This window comes from Heterocephalus glaber, unplaced genomic scaffold (assembly GCF_053883595.1).
Source record: "Heterocephalus glaber isolate CG9 unplaced genomic scaffold, H.glaber_assembly_v1.0 deba00001594, whole genome shotgun sequence".
Lineage (NCBI taxonomy): Eukaryota > Metazoa > Chordata > Mammalia > Rodentia > Bathyergidae > Heterocephalus > Heterocephalus glaber.
In genome coordinates, this window is record NW_028258369.1 from 20,107,488 (window position 1) to 20,128,791 (window position 21,304).

The 21,304-nt window shown below is 42.7% G+C and overlaps 1 protein-coding gene across 3 annotated transcripts in view; it reads left to right on the top strand.

Moving 5' to 3' along the window:
• The window catches only part of Mid1 (midline 1), a 372,860-nt gene that overhangs the window by 187,951 nt on the left and 163,605 nt on the right, over positions 1 to 21,304 (top strand). The window contains exon 1 of one of the 3 annotated variants that reach the window (XM_013067894.3): positions 19,450 to 19,754. The exons of 1 other annotated variant lie outside the window; for it this stretch is intronic. The gene's annotated coding sequence lies outside the window, so the exon portion shown is untranslated. Of the gene's footprint in view, positions 1 to 19,449; positions 19,755 to 21,304 lie in introns of those variants that run through there. One more of the 3 variants, XM_004871029.4, reaches the window with a different exon arrangement.

The following is a 21,304-nucleotide window of genomic DNA, read 5'->3' on the forward strand; positions in this document are numbered from 1 at the left end:
TTTGGTACTGGAGGTTGAACCCAGGGCCTTCATACTGAGCTAGTTCCCCCACCCTTTTTTATTTTTTATTTTGAGTTAGGGCCTCACTAAGTCGCTAAATTGCCCAAAGTGAGCTCAAAATTACAATCCTCCTGCCCCATTTTCCCAGAGTGCTGGGATTACACCTATGTGCATCACAACTGGTGAGAATAGCTGTTTGTGAACAAAACATTCTATGATATGTAAATATGATGAGCTCAGAAACAGGGAGTGGGAGATGGCAGCACTCTTTCGAACATGGCATTTGACATAGGCGAGTAAGGTATTTGCAAAAGGATCTGTGAAAACATCTCAGATGAGATGGCTCAATAGAAAACCCACCAGTTGGAATTTATAGGTCTTATCCTAAACAGATGTTTTCCAGCTGAGAAAGCTGTGACCAAAAACTGTGCCCAAATGCTTCTAATGGACAGATTTCTGAACATAGCCTTCTGAGCCTGAAAATATTTAGATAGCTTGAAAATTAAAATGAGGATTTCAAGTGTCAGTTACCACTGGTCCATCGTTCTACTTGAGATACTTAGAGATATGGAGATCATTTATATTTAACTGGGTTTAACTGATGAGCACATGCAAGGGAAACTCGACCTATTGATGGAATGGCCCAATTTGTCAGCATCACATCTACAGTTCATCCTTGAGACTGATGAATTCATTTCAATTCCAAACAAGTCAAAGTCATTTAAATAGTAATTTCCATGTGCACACAATCTTAAAACTACGGAGCCTGGAGGTCAGAAAGGCGGCCTCTGACTTCTTGAGCTTTTGACATTCAGCCACCAGAGGCTGCTCTGAGACCATTATCCTCTTTTGGATCCTGCTCCCAATCCCTCCGGTGAAACCTGTAAGGACTGATTTCTCTTCCATTGCTCTGAATTTTCCTTGTTCAAGGCAGTTCCCTGGTGGTCTGCTGTTTGGAGTAGATGATTAATTATAGTTCAAGAAGAACTGCTGAAAGAAGAAAAAACTACAGATTACTGTTTTGCCCTCTTCTCTATTTTTAAACTCTTAATCTTGTTCAATTTCTTTTAAGTAAAAGAAAATTAGTCAGGGTGAAAAGAGAGGGTACTTTCCTACTGGCACTGGCTAATTTTTCATCATTTTTTTCTCCATGTTGCTGTATTTTCAAAGAACATTTCTGAAGGTTTAAAAAAAATCTTTACTCCACAATACTTATTTCCACATGGTTTCTATTCTTCCACATTTTACCAGCATTTTATAGCTGCTTTCATGCTGTTCTCTCTGTTTTATGTTTTTAAATCTTTGCTTTTCCTCCTTTAAGTCTTTCTCTTTATCTAACAAAACAAACCCAAAATTAAACAGAGTAACTGTAGTTAAGTAAGGCAGATTAGAAATGATTTTGATGCCAGTAATGTACTTTGTATTTAATCTGGGCCAACTAAGCACTGATTTAAATTGTTAATTGAAGAATGAGACCAGTTTCTTTATGTGAAATTGTTTTCAGTCTTCTCAAGTGGGGGCTTGATTGTAGTAGACAAGGACCAGCCCATCAAAAACAACTGTTTTTATGTTATTGTAACATATGCTGCCCTAATTACTAAGCCTCCACATTTACGAAAGTAAGTTGCAATGTAAAGAAGTAAAGTTTTAAAGCCACTGCAAATACTAAATTAATTAATAGTTTTGCAGCAAAGTCATCAATTTATAGATTACCAGGAGAATTTCAACACTGAAATTCTTTAATTCTAGGCTTGCTCTTTTTTTCTGGCAAAAGTTGGTGTCTAATTAGAGAAGGTCAAACTTAAGTGTTTGTCTTTTAAATGTTGTTCATTTTCTATAGATTATAGATTACATAAAAATCGATTGAACTAGAAGATGAATATTCATTTTATTAACTTCTATTTATAGCAAAAGATGAAAATGTAGACTTTTTTTACTCTGAAAAGTAATTCTTGAGGTACTATGGAAATTTCCTAAATGTTTGGTGTCATTGTATTCATAGAGTGGAGCTAACATTAAAAACATTTGAAATGTTTGATATTTTGCCTCACATGTAACCGTAATGGTAAAGATCCTTCTTTTTTAGTACTTGGTACTACTTGGGACTAAAGTAGGACAATTGGTGGCTAATATTTTCAGGTAAACTAATGGCAGCCATACTATGGAAATTGGAGTAAATTACACCGAGTGCTTTGCCAAAAGTTGAATGCCAGTGGAAGTGCTAGGTCCCTCCTCCATGGCTGATTATGCCTTTCAGCTTGCCCCTACTAGAGAGCATACCAGAAGCCATTTGCCCATGAGTAATACCTTATTAAACTGTCATGATTTAATGTGGCATATTTCTCTTTCAATTTGCATGCCTGGCAGTCAACTTCCTAAATATCACATTCAAACTGAGCCACAGAAGAAAAATAGACCCACTGAAGGGGCATTAGGTCAGCTTTATGGGATGTGATAGCGACCTGTCTGAACAAAGAGAGGGGGCATGGTGCAGAAAATCATACCATGGCCCCAGGCCCTGAGAGGTGGCCTTATCACCTTGCCAGTGCATTGCATGACTCATTATTAACCATGCCACGAACAGACAAATTCCAGAAAAATGAAGCATTCACTGATTCAGTTCCAGTTAGGTGGGTTGTGTGTTACTTTCTGTTCCATGAGGAACTCCCAAGCCATTTCTAACTGCTCTTGAAAGCCACATACCAAATGCACAGAGCTACTGTATTAAGATAAAATTGTTAGCATTAAAGACAGGCACTTAAATTAGTATAACCCTCAGGCCAGGTATGCTTTGCTAAATTGCTCAGGCTTTAAACTACCAACACTCAATTTTTTTTTTAAAGATGTATCCATAGCAACCTCTTTGTTAAGGGAAAAAGGACATACATCTTTCCAAAGAAACAGAGAAAGATAAAACCATATTAGTTAACTATGGGTGATGTTACTTGGATTTAAATTTAACTGGGGTATGACTCAGGAAGAGAAGGAGCTTTTAAGAAACTTTTACAACTTATGTGCTTATTTCCAGTAAAATGCCTTCTTTATTATCAGTTGGTTCTCATATATGGGGCTTTTATGAAAATACCATGGAATAAATCTCAGTTTTAGATATTCAGAACAAGTAATAACCTCCCTCTTTCTGTCCACATCATGCCTGCCATTTTCTTAAAAAGATCCTTCATTTACATGGCTAGTATTCTGCAGGTTTTGCTGTATTTGAATCATTAATGGTCATTTCCTGAGTATTCGTTAGCAGAAAGGGAATAGGCCACGGTCCTTCTATAGTGAGATCATCTGGCTTAAGTCTCCCTGTTTTCTAAGAGACTCTTTGATGGCATGGCCTTTCTTATGGTCATGCCATAAGACGTGGGCTGTGGGGGAAATCAGAAAAGGAGCTTCTTATAATACATGATAGCAAATTGAGGTAAGGTAAAGGGGGCTTTAGAACTCAGGGACTTGCAGATTTCAAATCTTCAATTTCTCTTCAGTAAGGAGTATTGGGGAGGAAAATCTTTTTGTCCATGCTCTTTGGTTCAGTACCTGGAAGCCTGTGAATTAAACTAACAAAAGACAGATTGCCAAGAGGGAAATCACAGGATTTTTATTAATATTCATGTGCAAAATAGTTCACAGAAAAGCAATAAAACTCAAAGAAATGGTTAGAGTTGGGGGTCCTATAAACCCTTCTACCAAAGGAGAGAGAGAGAGTTTTAAGTGGCGGGGCAGTGACTAGAAATATCTGTGCAAACTAATGGAAGAGAAGAACTACTTTAGCAAAGTCTGTTTATGTGAACTCGTCGTCTTCAATAAGTCACTCTTTTCTCCCTGGGACAGGGGGTGCCTTTCTCACTGGGAAATTTATGCACTGCTTTTAGGAAGATAAGCGGAAGGCAGCAAAATTCCTCCTGTGGCCATGGGTTCTCAATTTCCCCTAGCACAAAATAATTCATGTGGCACACTTGCAGAGGTAAGCACATCAGGCTTGGCGCTTATATTAGTCAGTGTCAGTCAGGGGCAGTTTCATGAGCTCTCGCAGTCTGTGTGTTTTACAAGACCCCACGCTTGTATTAATGATTGGCTGAATGAGCGTGACCATGTTTCAATAAAGCTTTATTTACAGACACTGGGATTTGAATTCCATTCACTCTTCGCATGTCATGAAACTGCTTTCTTTTGTTTCTTTCCCTCAACTATTTGAAAATATTAAAACCCATTCTCAGCTGATGGGCTATACCAAAACAACAGATGGGCAGGCTTGGGCTCCGGGACCACAGATCTGATCAGAGAGGCATTGTCCACACAGACCAGCAGAATCAGCCCCAACTGGTGACCCGTCAGAAAGGGAAATTAGCAGGCCTCACCCCAGACCTATGAATCGGAAATTCTTAGGTGTAAACTCTTAGGTCTTAACCCCATTGCCTGTATTTTAACGAGCCCCACAGGGGATCCTGATGTCCACCCCAATTTGAGATCTAGGCCTATGGTTCTAAACCTTGGCTGCTCATCAGAATACTGTAGGGGCAGTTTTCCAAAATGTCCAGGCTCAGACCCAGCCCAGATCAATTAAATGGGTCACCAGTATCTTTTAAATCTTTCCAGGTGAGTTCAGTGGGCAGCCAAGGCAACTAATGCTTTTATTGTCCAAATAAGGAAACTGTAGCACACATGGTTTGAGTGACTTGCCTAAGATATAAGATGAGAAAACATAGGTACAACACAGCCCAATTGCATTTTCTCACCTGCACGAGGGTTAAAATAGTACATTGAGTAATGGACTGTGCTCGCCAGAAGCTTTGGGGTCAGGTTATCTTTTAATTAGCACTGGTTAACTTAACACACATCTGCAAACATGCCCTAAATAGAATGAAAACTAGTTCTTTTGAAAACTCATTAGGCCAGACAATGCAACCTTAATTAGCAGAACTAAAGTACAGAGGCCCAGGGAAGCCCCATCTGAAAGCACTTTGGGGGTGAGGGACACCACCAACACTGGGAGGGACGACAGATCGGGCAAGCTTATGTCAGGCACTGTGGCTTGGCCTAGAGCTACTTGTAAGGGCATGCAATGATTATTTCCTGTTCCATTTCTGGAACACAGGTAAATATGCTGCAGTCTTAAATGTCATTAGTGACAGTAAGAAAACTAACATTGGCTTGCTTGTAATGGGTTTTCTGACTGTAAAGATTCCTGAGCCTCAGGCATTTTGAAAAGGGAAATTTCAAAGGATGAGTGCTTTCTTCCGATTTTCTCAGCAGAACTGCAGGGAATCTGCCCATGCCAAGGAAGGCTGTGTACCCGAAACAGAGCCTGAGTAAGGGAGGTGCAGATGGAGACTTGTCATGTGACAATTACCACTGGAGCTGGACAAACACACAGCTGACTGTTGCATGTCGTTATTGTTCATCAGTGACCTGATCATACTATAAGCTGTTACTTTTGAGTGTTTGCTATGTTCTGCCTTCTCATAGTGCTGCAGTTAAGAACATGTTTTCAGTGGCCAGGCAGCTTGAATGCACAGAGCAGAATCTACGGTGTCCTAGCTGTGTGACTTTGGCAAGTTGCTTGCTTCTCTGTGCCTCAGTTTTCCCTCCTGGAAAATGAGGATGATATTAATATCTTTCTTCATAAGGTGAAGGAGGAATATGCATGCTCACAACAGTGTCTGACATGTAGTAAGCACTCAATAAATGTTAAACACATCAGCTAATACAATTCTCACAATAACTTTGAGGGAAATTATGCATAGAGGTAAGTTCACACAGCTATTAAGTGACAAAGTTGATATTTGGACTGAAGCTGTGTCCAAAATCAAGACTGTTAGCCACAGTGCCATAATATATTGATTGGGAATAATAAGTACCTATGGCTAATGTTTCTTTTCCATATACAGTATATCTTTCAGGTCTGATCCACATAGCCCTATCCCTTTTTTACCTGTAGATGTTCTACAATCTCTCTAGACACTCCTTCTACAGGAGCTGAAGGAAGGTAGTGGCCCTCCTATCATCTGCTGATCCTGCAGTCCCCCTCATCTAGGCTGATGGCAATGCCATCCTCCAGTTCTTTCAGCAGAGACCCTGAAAGTCATCCTAGCTTCCTCTCTGGATATGATCCATCCATTCTGTATTGGTCACTTTCCCATCGCTGGGACAAATACCTGATACCCAAGACTCTAAGGAGGAGCTTTATTTGGCTCATGGGTTGGTTGGCTCTAAGGCAGAAATGACATGGCAGAGAATAGCTGTCCAAGCCATAGTTGCCAGAAAAGGGGGGCATGGATAAGAATACACCTTTTCAGGTCACAACCTGCCCCTTCTGACCAGGCTTCATCTCTCAGTTAGTTACTTTCTCTCATTGCTGAGATGAAATACCGGACACCCAAAGCTAAAGGGGGAAAGGTTTATTGGGCTTACAGTTCATAGAGGTTTCAGTCCATAATTGGCTGGCTCCAAGGCAGGGTGGCAGAAGGGCAATGGTTTATGGTGGTGGAAGCAGGAAAAGCAACAAGAGACTTTAAGAGCATGTTTCTGCCCCTTAGGGCGGTGGCACTCACACCCTTAATCCTAGTGCCCTTGGGCAGCCTGGCTCCACTATGAATCAATCACACACCTCCAAAACAGCCCCACTCATTGCCATGAGGCTTTGGAGAGAGATCTAAACACGAGCCAGAACAATCTCTTAACAACACATTGAGCTATGAATTCATCATGGGTTAATCCACTGATGAGTACAGTGTCCCATGATCCAATCACCTTCCAAAATATGTGAGACTTTTGGGGGACATTTTAGATCTCAACTATAACACACTCTATCAGAAAATCACACAGACTCTACCACCAAAACGCACCCAGAGCTGGGTGTGGTGACATACGCCTGTAATCCTAGTAGTCTGGAAAGCTGAGATGGAAGATCACAAGTTCAAGTCAAACCTAGGCAACTTATTGACTTATCAAGAGCCTGTCTCAAAATAAAAAATGAAAAGGAGCGGCATATAGTTCAGTGTGAAGGCCCTGGGTTCAATCGCCAATACTGAAAAACAACAACAACAACAACAACAGAAACCCCACAAGTCACCTTTTACCTGTACTGTCACTCCTTGTCCCAAACAACCATTGGCTCTTATTTGATTGGTGGAAAGGTCCTCCTTAGCCGTCTTGCTCCCACACTGCTAGCTGAGCTCAAAAAAAATCAATTTGATGTTACTCTTCAGCTTTAGAGCCTCCATGTTACCCACCCAGTCTCCTTCCACCCCCCACCCAAGACTCTTCTCGTGAAACATTACCCCACTCAGCGCGTGCAAACACACACACACACACACACACACACACAGGAGTCCTGAGACCTTATCTCCTACCACTGTCGCCCTTACTCAGTGGCTTCCAGCCAGGACAGACTCTGCCTTGTTCTCTTTGTGCCGGCCTCAGAGTTCCTGCAATCACACTTCCCTCTACCCCTAACATTAACTCTGTCCCTATCCATTGCCATAGCTGTGGATTTGTTCATCTCCTCCAATGGAAGGAAAGTCTGCTCGTGAGGGCAGTATGTAGCCTATTTGTACCTGTCTCTATCACCAGCACCTAGAACTACACCTGGCACATCGTAGATACTCAGGACATACTTACTGAACACATGATTGGCCATGCCAACATAAGAAGGATATACTGCTGCATCTTTCTTTGTGTGAAGATGTGAGAGTTCCTCAGACATTTTTTCTTACAGGAAGCACTTGTCTCCACACTTGATATCTTTGGATGCCCTGGAAGTGATGAAAATCCATTCATAGAGATCAACAGATATCTATAGGTTGCTAATGAAATCAGTGGCTAAACCCTTAATGAACCAATTAGCTCTGAATAAGGAGAAGGAGCCCCAAGGCTGCATTCTTAACAGTGGAAGTGAATCACACAACTGTATTCTATTAGGAAAGCCATTGAGAAATTTTGAATAGAGAGAGAAAAACTTATTCACAGTCCTAGAGAAGCAGTCCTGCCATCCACCTCCTACGCTGCATAGCACAATAACACATTATTTTCCACAGAGGATACTCTACTAATAGGCATGTGGGTTGTTTCTTTCCTATTCACCAGTGATGGGGTGAACACCGTCCAAAATTGGAGAACTATATAAATAAACTACGTAAAAGGTGTTAGGGTGGTTTAGTTTGCTTTCAAGGGCAAAAGGCAAACTCCTGGCTTATCTTGACGGTACAGTGTGAGAGATTTTGGAGTTGGGTTGAGGTCAGGGATGGTGTTTCAGAACCATATCAGAATCTGAGTGGTAAATCTCAGTCTGGACGGCGGGAGATGAGAGAATGTTCTGGAAAGTAATGGGTGGGCTGGGATTTGATGCCTCATTCCAAAGAAGAATGCATGGTGCCCTCAAGTGGCAGTGTCACTGCTGGAAAGCACACAGGCTCTGGAGTTGAGTTGAGAGATCGGCTCCAATTTCCCATATACCACACATACACCGGCTGCATCTTCCCAGGGGCCTAATGCATAACTGGTACGTGATAGATACGGGATTCCCTTCATTGTCTCCCTTTTAATTTAGCACAGATACCTCCTGGTGGGTTTTACTGTATTAAAGAGCACATCTCTCTAGTGTAAGTATCCACATTTTAATTTCGTTAGACCTCTTAGTGTGTGGTGTATCAGCTGGTTTTGAATTCCCTTAATTGGATGAGATTAATGTGCCTAGTTGAAGATAAATTCGCCTATCTGCCAATTGGTTGATTTTTAAAGATGGCCATAACAAAATTATCTTTTCTCCCATGTGGAGACAGTTTATGACAAATAAGATACTGTTACCAATAAAAGTATAATTGTTTTATTTACTGTATGATGCTATTTAAATCACTCATATTAAAACAATAATAAGTAGTATTACTATTTATAAAATAAAGTAGATAATAAAAGTCCTTCCCTTTGTAAATTAATAATTCAAATGAGAATAAAATGAAGCCTCATTTGAATGCAGTTTTTCAGACATTTGGAAGATTTTAATAAATATGAAGAAAGCTAAGGTGCTAATATTCAATGTCTACAATTTTTCCTTCAAATGGCTTGATATGTTTATGTTGCACCAGGACACAGTATAGGAAAGCCTGTCTCAGTATGTATAAATTTTCCTAAGTGGTACCCAGCAGTGAAAAAGCTATCTATAGAAAATAATGGCAGATATTATTTCCTTAGCTATTAAATGAGAATTAAAAAAAACCCCTTGGTCTGTGTCTAGCAAAGGGACGATGATTCATAAGTACTTTTTATCTATACTATCATCTTAAATACAAATATAGACATTACATTTTAAGTGGGAGAGGATTTTTGTCAATCAGAAATAATACTACCACCCTAGCAATATTTCTATTCATTTAAGAAATGCCAATTGAAAAGGTGAAGCCAGGCTTGGTGACACATGCCTGTAATCTCAGCACTCTGGGAGGCTGAGGCAGGAGGATGGAAAGTTGGAGCCCAGCCTGGGCAACTTAGAGATTTAGTGAGACCCGGTCTCAAAATAAAAAAAAGAAAAGGCTGGGGATGTAGGTTCTGGCCTCAATGCCTCGTACAGAGAGAGAGAGAGAGAGACAGAGAGAGAGGAGAAGGAGGAGGAGAGGAGGAAGGGGAGGGGTTGGGAGGCAGGAGGGAGGAGAGGGAGAAAGAGAAAGAAAGAAAGAAAGAAAGAAAAAGAAAGGAGGGAAGAAGGAAAGAAGGAAGAAAGGAAAGGGGATGAAGCCCTGGATTTCTATAATCGAGGAGTGTAAATACTCTTCAAAGCTTCTTTTGACTAAAATTTCCATTCGCCTTATGCCCACGGTAACGAATGAACTAGTCTCATTTGCTTGTTTCTAATACAGAAAAACTGATAATTGATTCACCAAAGTTCATTTTTAAAATCTCTAATTCTAATTTAAAAACCAGCTTTCAGCATTAAAGTATTAAGAGTTTGAGGGACTAATCCATTTTGCATATAAGGAATGTGAGATAAAAGAGTGAGGATAAGAAGTAAAATGGATATAAAATGAAGAGCAGTAACCAGCTATTCCTGGATATGGGGGGAAAAAAAGATTTAAAACAAGAACGATGCCAATTAGGAATAAGATGAAAAAGGGGTTTTGGATTACTCTAATGAATTATTAAGGCATCTGGGTCATAGAATCTTCATTTCTAGAGATCCAAAAGAATGTCTAAAGCAGTTTGAATCAAGGCTAATAAATGCATTTCTGGCTACAGAGGGCAAATCAGTCATAAGCCTTGAGTAAATTAAAGCTGTGGTTGGGAAAACAGGAAATGCCAGTCAGCTCATATGTTCATGATATGGTGACATTACACTTGGGGTTCAGAATGGGCCATCAGGCATGTAATTTCTCTAAAGCTCTATTTGGACTCTTTGGTCAACCATGGGCCACATAATCATAAAATACTGCTAGTTCACAGGACGCAAATTTAAGGACAAGTAATTGGTGTAAGAGCCAGTGAGTGCCTTTGTGCTTATTTTTTGCTAATTTTAATTTTTATCAAAGTAATGCATGTTCAAAGTTTAAATGTATTAAATACTCATAATGAAAAACAGCAACCCCTGCATCCCATCTCACTCCATCCTAGGGGCAATCATTTTCAACTGGTAAATATTTCCTTTGGTATGTGCTCCCACATTTCTCATAATATGCTTTTACTACTCTTTCTTGGCTTATAAATTTAAACATTATCTTTAACATTCTATATATGATCAAAAAGAAATTATCCCTGCCTGGGATAGATCCCCAGCACTGAAGAAAAAAAAAAGAATTATCCCTTTTCCTCACCCCACATTCTCCCATAATGATGTCAGGAATTGTTTCACTTGGTAACACAAATACCAAAACATTGGCTCAAACAGATTAGCAATTTATTTTTCTCACAGAACATGAAGTTCAGGATTCATTCAGATGCTCCCAGATGTCATCAGGAATCCAGGATCTTTCAAGCTTTTCTGATATCTATCTTTACTATGTGGTTTGCCTTCCCCATGGTTATGGAACAGTCCCAGTTCCTCAGATGTTGCAATCATATTCCTAGTGGGGAGGTCTAAGGAGGACAAGAGGCAAACTATGTGTGGTTCCATAATTAAAGAACTTTTTCAAGAGCTTTGTGTAGCAGCTTCTATTAAAATTTCATAGACCACATTAGTTTTACCTAATTACCCATACCTGCAAGAGGGGTTGGGAAATATTCTTCGACTGGGCACATTTCTACCCCAAATAAATTGAGGTTTTGTTGTAAAGAAACAAGGGTAAGATGGATACTGGATTGACTATCAATAGTCTGCAGCAATGTCTATATTAGCGTATATTGGCAATTTAAGGAGCAGTCTATGACAGTGTTTCTGTTTTTGTGCATTCTTTTGTTTTTCCCAGAGTTAGTAATAACCTTGCTATTTTGCTTATATTAAGTTTACCTCAAATATAATCTATCAGTGTCATTTTTTCCCTCTCTGGAGACCTGCCTTCAGGAGTTCTCCATTCTCCTGCTACAATTTATTCTGGGGTCTTTCTAAAATGATGCATCCATTATCCTAGACTTTCCTTACTTCTCTTTGTATTGGCTCCTCTCTATTCTGTCTCAGTGGTTTATCTTCCCCGGCTTAGTTCCCTTATTTGGCTAAATCACATCTTCAAATGGTCTCCAAAGAAAGAATAGGTGGGCTGCAAAAAGTTTGTATTTCGCTATATGGAAATAAAGTGTGTTCTATCCTGGCATTTGATTGATACTATAATATAGTATAGAACTATTAGTTAGAAATGATTCAGTCTCTCTGGGGATGCAGCCCACTGGTAGAGCACTTGTCTAGCATGAGTGAGACCCTAGGTTCAATCTACAGTACTAAAAAAAATACAAAACAAAGAAAAAAAAAGAAAAATTCTAATCACAATTTTATGGCTCTTACCTTCTAAGGAGATGGGAAGTGTAGCTGGAAAGTGTACAATGAATCTATTAGCTAAATCTAATTGTTTATAAAAAATAGAGAGCCTCCTACTAATAATGGAGGTTTTGAAAAATTTAATTAATTGGGGGTTTTCAGACAAGATCTTGGCATGCAGTCCAGGCTGGCCTTGTACTTACTATATAGCCCAGGCAGGCCTCAACCTTTCCACCCTTCTTCAGCCTCCTGAGTGTAGGTATCACAGGTTGTGCCACAGTGCCTGGCTGAGATTTTAAATTATTCTTGTTAGTTACAACAATTCAGTAAAACATTTCTTAATAACTGACCACTTACTCTGTGCTTGTTGTTATAAGAGACAGGAATGTTTGGGTGCAGGCCTTGTGATGGCTTGATTTTTCTGTCCACGTGGCTAGGCTCAGGTATACAATCAAATGCTAACCTTGCCATGAAGGTATTTTGTAAATGTAGTTAGCATCTACAGTCATTGATTTTAAGTGAAGGATTTTTTTTGATAAGGGAGGTGGGCCACATCTAATCAGTTGTCAGAGAGTTCTGATTGGTATAAGCCTCAGTAACCTCACAATCTAGGAAGGGAGGGCAATCATAAGACAAGTAAACAATAATTTTAATAACTTCTTTTATAAATTCTGATGTAAAATGACAGTAAACATAGATGATGCAGAAATTGCAGAATTATTCTTGGGGAGTAGGATATTGTTGTGTTAAAATAAAGTAGAAATTCCATTTGTGAGTGGAGAGAAATTTTGAGAGAGTTAAGATGTGTCATGTACATGGACCAACTCCCTACAATGAGTGTAATCATTATGTACTGCCAATATGTCCTAGCAAAAATTTAAGAAGTGTTTTCAAAAGCCCTTGGAGATGGGCATAGCAGTACAGTCCTATAGGACCAGTGCTCAAGAGACAGAGGTGAGAGGGTTGCTTGAGCCAGGAGTTTGTAACCAGCCTGGGAAGCACAATAAGACCTGTCTCAAAAACAAAAGCAAATGGAACATGGTGGTGTACGCTTGTAATCCCAGCACTCTGGGAGGCTGATGCAGGAGGGTGGCCAGTTCAAGCCCAGCCTGGGCACTTTAGCAAGACCCTGCCTCAAAATAAAAACTAAAAAGGGTTGGGGATGTAGCTCAATACAAAGGCCCTGGATTCAATTCCCAGTAGCGCGCACACACACACACACACACACACACACACACACACACAACCCTTGCTATATTCATGGATAAATCATTTACCAAACTTCTAAGAGCAGGAGAATTAGGAATCAACTGTACATAATGAGCAAAATCTAGATATTTCACCTCTGAATACACAGAATTATGAAATTAACTTAAAACTTTAACCTAAAATTCAAATTTAAAACAAAACATTTGTTTTGATTTTGAAATTTTCAAGCAAGGAAGCATCAAGCTCGATTTGTCGAATGCTGACCAGTGACCAGTGAGTTGCCTCTGTCCTGCCTGAGAGTCTCACCTTAGGAGGTGCTCTTCTAAACTGTTTCCCTGAGGGTCTGCATTTGTTTTATTTCTTTTCCTGTTGTTTTTTGAGACAGCATCTCACTATGTAGTTCAGGCTGGCCTTGAACACACTATGTAGCCGAAACTGACTTCCAACTCATGACGATCCTCCTGCCTCAGCTTCCTAAGTGCTGGGATTACAGGTGTGCACCATGTATTTATTTTATTTCTCTAATCATAGATTTCTTCCCTTCTTACCAGAGGTAGTCATCCAAAACATTCATAAAACAAGCAGTAACATCCACACTAGGCACACTGTCTGACTTCATTCAATCTGTCCAACTGTCCCCAGATGGGCCAGTTGTTTTACCTGGAATCCATGGTCAGTGAGTAGCCAGGTCAGCTTTGCAAATAGGCCCCAAATCCCATTTTTCTCCGGACTACACTCTTTCCCTCCACCACCCTAATTTAAGGAGCAACTGTCCTCAGTGAGTAGAGTAGAAATTTAGTTCTTTTTTTGTGACTTCCTATGAAAATTATAGATAGGAAGCTGGGTGTGGTGGTTCATGCCTGTAATCCCAGCACTGGAAAGGCTGAGGCAGGAGGATCACCATGAGTTCTAGGTAACCCGGGGCTAAATAGTAAGTTCAAAACCAGCCTAAACTACATACTGAAATCCAGGCTCAAAAAAAAAAAACCAAAAAGAATTATAGGTAGGATTTTCTTTTTCCAAGCAGGGACTTGTGTTCTTGTCAATTTAAATTACCTTCATTAATCACTTCAAACACACTGTTCCCCAAATTTTCTCCTGCTCTCATAAGCATTTCAGGATCTTCTGGAGGGAAAGGAAATACCTTAGTTTTATAGACCTCCAAAATCGTGCCCTTGTACAGGGCACATTCTCTAGTGGCAACAAAGTGCATGTCAGCTTGGTTTTCAGTGACTTTTGGTGAAGTGTCCTGATCTATCACAGTGCTCTCTCTGAAGTGGCCGCTACCCAGCCATTGTTCACTTATGCATGTTCTATCAGCGTGGGCCTCGTGGGTCACTGCCAGGGATGGCACAGGTACTGCCAGATGTCCTCCCAGGGTGCTATCCTCACCCACATCCATGTAGGCTCTGTCCATGGCCACCCAGAAAGAACCCATGCTGGGTGGCTGCTGGTCTCTGTTTCCAACCAAACCTTCTCAAATCAATGGCGGAGCATCACCTCACTGCGTTTGCAGCCTCCCTTAGTGCGCGTTAGCAAGAGTGAATCACAGAATAGGAAAAAAACGTTGCTTTACTTGCTTACAATGTTTCCAATAAGTGGGGAGAATCCTCAGTTAATGCCCAGCCCTAATAAAGAGTCACTTATTTCATTTGATATTTAGATACACATATATGTAAGTGAAAAGGAAAACTTTATTTTTACGGGGGCCGGAGATTTAGCTCATGGTTCCACCGCCTGCCTCACAAGCCCAAGGTCCCGAGTTCGATCCCCAGTACAAAAAAAAAACAAAAGCAAAAACCTTTATTTTTACCATTCATGTGTTTTAGGGTTTTATTCAAATCCTTTTTTTTTTTTTGGTACTGGAAATTGAACTCAGGACCTTGTGCTTGCCAGACAGGTGCAGCACCACTGAGCTACATCCCTGGCCCTCAAATCATTTTTGAAGACTCTATTTTATTGCTGCACTGTTTTAGTTCTCTGGCTTCTATAATAACATCACTTAAACTGAGTAATCTAAAAGCAAGAGAAATGCATTGCTCACAGCTACAGAGGCAGGGAAGCCCAAGATCAAGGTGCCAGTAGACTGGTAAGTGCTTGCTCTCTCTGCTTTGTGAGTGGTGCCCATTGAGCCAGTCGTGGTGGCACAGGCTTGTAATCCCAGCACTTGAGAGCACTTGGGAGGCTGAGGCAGGAGGATCACTGTGAGTTCAAGGCCAGCCTGAACTGCATAGTGGGACCCAGACTCAGAAAACGAAACAAACAAAAAACATCACCAAAAGTGGTGTCTTTTGCTGTGTCCTCATGTGACATAAAGGGCAAACAAGGCCCTTCAGACTTCAGTGATAAGAGCACTAATCTCATTCATGTGGGCAGAGTACTCATGACCTAACCAACACCATGCAAGGTAGGATTTCAGTACATAAATAGGAAAGGGGGACTGACACAGGCAGTCAGACTGTAACAGGCACGGAGCAGAGCGAGACTGAATCTGATACATTTAGCTTTGGCTCCCTGTCCAACCACTTAGAAAGATAAGACCTTGGGCCATTTACTCAGCAATCCCGCCACCAGTGGTGGTCGGCTGCCAGTGGGGATTTTGGTGGATTACACAGTGCACAGTTTGGGAAGTGCTTGCTATGAAGCCCAGCTCACAGTTAGCACTCACAAGAGGTGTTCCTGCCCTAATGCATAATGAGAGAATGATGAAGATAAGCATCACTGATAGCTGTACTTTTGTTTTTCAATAATGGGGATTAAACCCAGGGCCTTCACATTTAGCTACATCTCCAGCCCTGCTTTACTTTTTGAGACAAGGTCTTGCTAAATTGCCCAAGGTGGGACTCAAACTTGTGACCCTCCTGCCTCAGCCTCCCAGAATGCTGGGAGTACAGGTGTGGGGCACCCTGCCTGTCTTAATCGGTGTACTCCTTACTTGCAGAAACACCTTGTCATGTACTTAGCAGAGATTATCATACATATTCCTTCTAGAGATCTTAGCTCAATAGCTGCGGTTTGTAAGTAGTAGATGGGAAGTATGTGATGGTCTTCATATGAACCATGAAAGCACATTGCTTATGAATACACCCATGAAGCTGAGGTAAGGTATTAGAGCCGACTTCTTTTGCTTTGACCTGGATAAACTTCAAACTTCGCAGTGTTAAAATGGAAGAAGGAGGGCTGGGGATTTAGCTCAGTGGTTCTGGCACTTGCCTCACAAGCACAGGATCCTGAGTTCAATCCCCAGTATCAAATAAATAAATAAATAAATAAATAAAATAAAAAATTGGGCCAGGGATTTAGCTCAGTGGTTCCGTTGCCTGCTTCGAAAGCACAAGGACCCAAGTTCGATCCCCGGTACCAAAAACCCCCCAAAAAACGGAAGAAGGAAGGTATTATGCTTATTGTTGTAAAGTATAGAATGGGTACTGAATTATGGCAACAAGGGACCTTAAGAGTTTTATTTTCCAAGAGTTTCTTCTCTCTTCCTTAATGTAGCAGCGGCAGAAATCCGAGAGGCCACCATGTCTTGGGAGAGGATGTACATCACCCTTCATTTCCGTTCCACAAATGTTTGTACATGGCAGGGACAGTGAAAGTAGCTGGATAAAGACAACACGAGTCTTTGTTGTTGTTGTTGTTGTTTTGTTGAGACAGGGTCTTGCTATATAGTAGTTCAGGCTGTCCTCGAGCTCACTATGTACCCCAGGGTGGACTTAAACTGGACTCAATCCTCCTGCCTCAGCCTTCTGAGTGCTTTACCACTCCCGGCTACAACTCCATTCTTGCCTTGGGACTTTTATAGTTTGAGGAGATAGACACTCAACATATGTGATTATAGCATGGTGTGGAAATGAAACAGCAGAGAGGGGCAGCTCATTCCAAGTTCAGGTCTTTTCCTCATTGCAGGAAAATGGGTGTATTTTTACCATGGAAAATGGCAGAGACTACTACAACTCTTGGCATTTATTTGTTTGTGAGAGCCGATCATTAAACATTTACCCACACACCACTGGGTATCTATAGATGGCTTTATGAGCACAGAAGGAAGCAAGAAATGAATTTTTCTTGAGACCTGGGGGGGAACCATGAAAGGATACTGACATTTGAGACTATAGAACGGCGGGCCAGTGGGTCAAAGGAGAAGAAAAATGGCAAAATCTTTGCAAGGGCACTGTGCTTGAGAGAGGAAATCATAGCTCATATTTACCTTCGAGGTGATGACAGCTGCGATCCTGAGACGCTTCTGTTGAGTAACTCAATGTGTGGCGGGATCTAGGTCCAGCGGTATTCAATGGCAGCAGCCCTGGGTGGCTTCCTGTGTCCTGGGGCTCGGGCGCACCTGGGGTGGGATGAATGCAGTCTTCCATCCCCCTCCTCTGCCCCTTTTTTGAGACGGTCTCCTATGTAGTCAGGCTGGCCTCGAACTCCCCGTGATCCTCCTGAGTGTGGGGATTACAGGTGTGCACCACCACATCTGGCAAGTCTTTCTCACAGTGAGTCCTTTGGCAGTGGGATAAAATGCTGATTCCTAGCCTCCTCTGCAAACTTACCCAATCCAAATTCCTTCAAGCAGGGGCCTGAGACTTCACATTTTAAACAGTTTTCCCAGAAATTTCCTTGCACATTCAACTTTGGAAATGATTCCTTCAAAGCATGATTTTACTACCCAGGGGACATTTGGTAATGTCTGGAGCCATTACCGATCAGGGCCATGGCCGTGCTGCTGGCAGCTCAGGGTGGAGGGCAGAGTGTAGTGGGTGCTGATAAACATGAGACAGGGTGCCCAGCTGCCCTGACAGAGGACAATCGGATCCCCATGCCAGCGAGGCTGAGGTTCAGAGACCCTGGTCTAGGTCACAGTGAAAGCCTCCGCAGTGAGGACCGGAAGTGGACTGAGGTCAGCCTGAGTCACGTGGTAGGTTCTGAGGCTGTTCAGGTAGGGGCTGGGCTGGGGTCAGGGATCTCTAGGTGCAGACATTAGGCTGCCAAATTTCCTTCTCTCTCTCTCCCTGTCTCTCTCTCTCTCTCTCTCTCTCTCTCTCTCTCTCTCTCTCCTTTTCTTTCTTTTTCTGCAGTCTGGAGAACTGAACTCAGAGCTTTCACACTGGGCCACATCCCCAGCCCTTTTTGCTTTTTGAGATAGAGTCTTACTAAATCGCCCAGGCTGGGCTTGGATTTGGGATGCTCCTGTCTCAGCCTCCCAGAGTGGTGCGATTACAGGTGTGTGCCACTATGACCAAGTCAGGCTGCCACATTTTCAAAGAAGAGGGCCAGGCTTACACATTGAACTCGTACAGGCAGGTGATATTCCAAAGGTACAGACTCATTATTTGCTAAGTTGTTTCCCTCTAATATCAAAAATTTAAGAACGTCTATTTTTTGTTTGGGAAAAAATATGTCACTGGCTCTAAACGAAGTGGCCTTTGCTCAACTTGCACACTTTGGACATTCTTTCGGAGTCTGGGTTGAAGTTGCTGAGAAGCAGGCCAGTTCTCCTGCTGAGAGCAAGTCCAGTTGGCCTCTGGTAGAAACTCAGGAGATCAACCTTGTAGGTAAGGTGAGCCATAGTAACAAGTAGATGCGCTTATTTTTAAATGTTTCTTCATAAAACATCAGTCGTGTGTGGGCGTGCATGTGTTTCAGGTAGGATCTCACTATGCAGTTCCGGCTAGCCTTTGAACTCCCAGGGATTGACCTGTCTCAGCCCCCCCCCCCCCCCCCAGAGTGCTGGGACTACAGGCATGCGCCGCCATGCCTGGCCAGTTTTTATCGTTCAAATGACAATTTTTTTTTTTTACCTGAAATTAGTTTAGGCCTAGTTGTTGCATTTCCAAATATTCCTGCGCATAGCCCTATTTAGATTTGGTTTTCATAAGCTGGATATACAGTTTATATGGCGCTGAGGTGGGTATTCCCGCCTTCCTTGATTGCTTATTTCAGTTCCAGCTTTCCACATAGCAATTTGGATTCCTCCCCAGTGTCTCTACAAAAGTAGGTATACGGTGCAAGATACCCTTGGAAAAATCCCCTGGGGTCCTGAGCGTTGAACTTTTCTGGCAGAAATAATTCTGCACCTTCTAAATGTTTTGATGCTTCTAGGGAGCTCTTCAAAGGCGAGGATTTAAGGCCCACAGCTAGTTAAGCTTGGAGCAGACGCAGAGCTCTTAGCTCAGAACACAACTCATCCTTGGCTGGGGAGCGCTGGGCACTGTCTCCAGCCGCTGGCAGTCCTGGGGCTCTCCACAGCTTCCCTAAGCCTCGCGGAGGCACCCGCCCGGCTCCCAGGACCACCCCCCCGCTCCTGATTGGCGAGGCTTCTCCGCGGCCCGCGTCAGCCGCCTACGACGTCCCTGAGAACTGATTTGAAATAAGAGCCTGGCAGCCGTCGCTTCCCTGTGCCCGACTTTTCATAGGCTGGGAACGAATAGGTTGAGAAACTTGACATTGTCTTGGGCACAGTGCATGTAGCAACAGATCAAAGAAAAAGAGGACGACAGCGTGCTCTTTGCTGCCGGTGGATTTCGCCCAGTTGCTTTTGTCTTGGGCTTCTGTTGGTCTTGCTGTCTCCCCCGGGAAGACTTCGGCGTGCGCTTCCATGCAGCTCGCTCCCTGCCGGATGGGTCATGGAATTCTAAACATGAGGCAGGTAAGGCTGGCTGCGGCGCTGGCGCCGAGCAGCGAGGGCGCAGCGTGGGACCCCGGCGACCTGTTACTCCCGAGAGAGCTGGCGGAGTTCGAGGAGGCGATCCTTGGGGCGACCCAAGGAGCCGACGGTCTGGGGCCCGACCCCTATCCAGGTCCCTTCCACCCGTCCCCACTTTTGCCCCTCATGGTGCTTGGAGATGGCAGGCAGTCGTTGTAAGGGGCTAAAAGCGCTTTGTAGAATATGTGAATCAATTCCAGTTTGCGGCAGCAGGAGTACATTGTGCAGGCTCCATGTCAAGCTTTTAGTTTCTACCCTATCTATGCTTTGGGGTTAGAAGAAAAGCAGCTGGACACACGGGGCCGCTGGGCTCATTTGGGCTTCCCATTCTGAGCACTTGATGTGTTTCTGGCTAAGAAGATGGAACCACCCCGAATCGAGAGCAGGGTCCTAGCAGAAATCTACAGACGGTTTTTTTTCTGTCCCAGCAGTTGGGAAACTGTGTTGCTTCAGGATGCCAGAAGAAGCCTTGAAAGTGAGGAGCGGAGATAGATAGGGCTTGGGGGTTACTTAAACGAGCCTTTGAAGAGAATTCTAAACCAGCAGCTTCTTCCGTCGCCCTGGAGCATGATGATAAAATTCCTTATCAGCCCAAGCAGAGGTTTATAGGCTTTGCTGTGAAGAAAGACAAGGCTTTGGTTAGGAAGCCAAGAAGAGAGTGTAATTTACAACTCAAAGTTATGGGAGGGATCTTATGTCAATATTTAAATATCAAAATTAGTACTCACGGAAGGGGAGAGACAACACTGGAAAAGCATACCAGTGGCTGGAAGAAAGGGCAGAGATATGGAGGAGTAGTAAGACTTTTAACTACTGAATACATTGGGTGGGAAAGTTAACATCTGTATTGTCACCAGAAAAGCTCCCTACCTATTCTTGGAAGTGGGCTGGGTACTTGCCCTCGGGACGTACTTCCTTTTGGGAAAGTGAACCTTCCAATTCATGCCTAGGGCAAGGAGTTGAGAACTTCCTCTCTTTTCCCTGCAGCTTTGGGAGCTGAAGTCCAGTCCCCACTGAGTGGTCACACTGAAAGACCCTCAGTCTTCCTGTCCCTCACTTGTCCCCTAAGCAAGAATGCTTGGCAAATTCAGTGAGGACAGAAGAGCACACTGGGGCCCTGTGCTTTTCAGTGAATTGCCTTTGCCTCACTGGAGACAGGGGGTGTGTGTGTGGGGGCGAGATGGGTTTTTCTCTGTGTTGTACAAACTCACCGTCCAGCGTCACTGTTCTAGTGTTTCACAGACAGACGGGATGGGGAAGAGGAGTGAGAAAGTTAGCTGCAAAGGATTCAAAAGGAAAAAGAGGAAAGCAGAAATATTTTTGACAAAGGTCCTTGACCGGAACAAAGAAGTCATTTGATCTTGTGTGAGCCACCTGTCCTCTCCTCTGCCGGATGGTGCCTGAGCTCAATTTGCAGAATCCCTGTTCCCACACAGTTCCTCCAGAATGGTGGCAATCCCTGTGCTCAGAGCCCAAGGCATGCTTTCTTGAGC